This window comes from Oncorhynchus masou, unplaced genomic scaffold (assembly GCF_036934945.1).
Source record: "Oncorhynchus masou masou isolate Uvic2021 unplaced genomic scaffold, UVic_Omas_1.1 unplaced_scaffold_1550, whole genome shotgun sequence".
In the NCBI taxonomy this organism is placed as follows: Eukaryota; Metazoa; Chordata; class Actinopteri; order Salmoniformes; family Salmonidae; genus Oncorhynchus; species Oncorhynchus masou.
The window spans coordinates 125,001-127,600 of NW_027005551.1; the positions used below are offsets into that span (position 1 = coordinate 125,001).

Below are 2,600 nucleotides of genomic sequence, written 5' to 3' on the forward strand. Positions count from 1 at the left end.
CCGACGACCCCTGTTCAGCTCAGCTTCATCGACGAGGAGAGGCCCACTGTCTGAGAGAAAGGATTCAGCAACACAGGACTGGCATGACGAGACTGGCATCATGGCATGGCTGGCATGACTCCCCTCATATCACTGCATGGGGCACATGGCTGCTCTGGGTTACTGTTTATTTAATACTAAGATAACATGAAGTAAGTTATTATTACTAAATGTATTTATTCCTAATATGAAATGTTATGAACTGACAAGTTATTGTTATACCATATCTATCACTGGCTATGACCAAATGAAACACATCAGAAATATAAAAGTCTTGTTTTACAGTTTAGGCTCTAGAGTTGGTTTGACGCAGAGTGACTGCAGAGAGGATCTTGTCCATTGGTTGTCGGCTGTATTAGACATTATCAGACTTACACCAAACACACAATAAAAACACAACTCGTCAGCTGCTTGCCAGTCAGGGTTTTATTTTAGCTGGTGTCCGTGGCTCAGTGTTAGGTCCATCTCTTGGGTGCCCACTGGTTGGTGTTAAGAATGGTAGTAGATGACTTGATCAAGCATTGGTCAGGAGGGATCGGATTGGTTGGGCGAGAGGGGACACCTCTAGACCCTGGTTACTCAGTGAGGCGTCTGAAGGACTGGACGTTGGGACACACCGCGCCCAGTCCGTGGGCTTGCGGTACTCGCCCTTCTCCAGGAGATACTGACGGCCCTTGTAGTCGGAGAGCTCGTAGAAGACCCACCCTCCCAGCACCTTGCAGGAGTGCACCTCGCGCCAGTGGAACTTCTCTAGAGATACTGACGGCCCTTGTAGTTGGGGAGCTCGTAGAAGACCCACCCTCCCAGCACCTTGCAGGAGTGCACCTCGCGCCAGTGGAACTTCTCCAGATACTGACGGCCCTTGTAGTTGGGGAGCTCTCGAAGACCCACCCTCCCAGCACCTTGCAGGAGTGCACCTCGCGCCAGTGGAACTTCTCTAGGAGATACTGACGGCCCTTGTAGTCGGGGAGCTCGTAGAAGACCCACCCTCCCAGCACCTTGCAGGAGTGCACCTCGCGCCAGTGGAACTTCTCTAGGAGATACTGACGGCCCTTGTAGTCGGGGAGCTCGTAGAAGACCCACCCTCCCAGCACCTTGCAGGAGTGCACCTCGCGCCAGTGGAACTTCTAGAGATACTGATGGTCCTTGTAGTTGGGGAGCTCGTAGAAGACCCACCCTCCCAGCACCTTGCAGGAGTGCACTCGCGCCAGTGGAACTTCTCTAGGAGATACTGACGGCCCTTGTAGTCGGGGAGCTCTAGTAGAAGACCCACCCTCCCAGCACCTTGCAGGAGTGCATCTAGCGCCAGTGGAACTTCTCTAGGAGATACTGACGGCCCACTTGTAGTCGGGGGAACTTCTAGCTCGAGCTCGAAGACCCACCCTCCCAGCACCTTGCAGGAGTGCACCTCGCGCCAGTGGAACTTCTCCAGCACGGAGGGGCAGTCCTCGGTGGCCTCGAACGCCTGGCCTGAATCTCCTTCCACCAGCTGCAGCTTGTAGGGGAAACCGCTAGCCTGGAGGAGGGGGTAGGGTGGGGGCATTAATACAGGATGGGTCAAATGGAAGGAAGCAGAGACATAGAAAGACGCAGACATATTGTGGATCTCATTCTCAGATCTCTACAATTCAAGATGATCACTGCAGGATTTAAATACAGAATGTTACACCGGCTGCATGCTGGGTAAGTCCAGTCTATGTTACTGCTACATTAATACTGAATGTTACACCAGCTGCATGCTGGGTAAGTCTAGTCTATGTTACTGCTACATTAATACTGAATGTTACACCAGCTGCATGCTGGGTAAGTCTAGTCTATGTTACTGATACATTAATACTGAATGCTACACCAGCTGCATGCTGGGTATCTAGTTACTGCTACATTAATACTGAATGTTACACCAGCTGCATGCTGGGTAATTCTAGTCTATGTTACTGCTACATTAATACTGAATGTTACACCAGCTGCATGCTGGGTAAGTCTAGTCTATGTTACTGCTACATTAATACTGAATGTTACACCAGCTGCATGCTGGGTAAGTCTAGTCTATGTTCCTGCTCCATTACATTGATATTTCATAACTCCCTGTAATTATCTCTGATTAAGACAAAACCAACTGTACATACAGTACATACTTTATATGTGTGTATTTCTAGAACACATACACAGTATTTATGTAACTCAATCAATGTAATGTCTACATGGTCAGTACCATTGACCTAAAATGACACCATAGAAACAGATAACACAGATGGGACAATATCTACATAACAATATATATTTAACAATATCTAAATAAGAATATCTACAATTCCCCTAGAGTCAAAAAACAGATCTAGAAGTTTGATGAACACTGCACTACTTTAGACCAGGACCCATAGGGCACTACTTTAGACCAAGACCCATAGGACATAGTGCACTACTTTAGACCAGAACCCATAGGACATATTGCACTACTTTAGACCAGGACCCATAGGACATAGTGCACTACTTTAGACCAGGGCCCATAGGACATAGTGCACTACTTTAGACCAGGACCCATAGGACATAGTGCACTACTT

The 2,600-nt window shown here is 48.1% G+C and overlaps 1 pseudogene; it reads left to right on the top strand.

Annotated features, from left to right (window-relative positions):
* Positions 1-93, top strand: part of LOC135531199 (potassium voltage-gated channel subfamily H member 8-like) — a 63,329-nt pseudogene extending 63,236 nt beyond the window's left edge.
* The last annotated feature ends 2,507 nt before the right edge of the window (positions 94-2,600 follow it).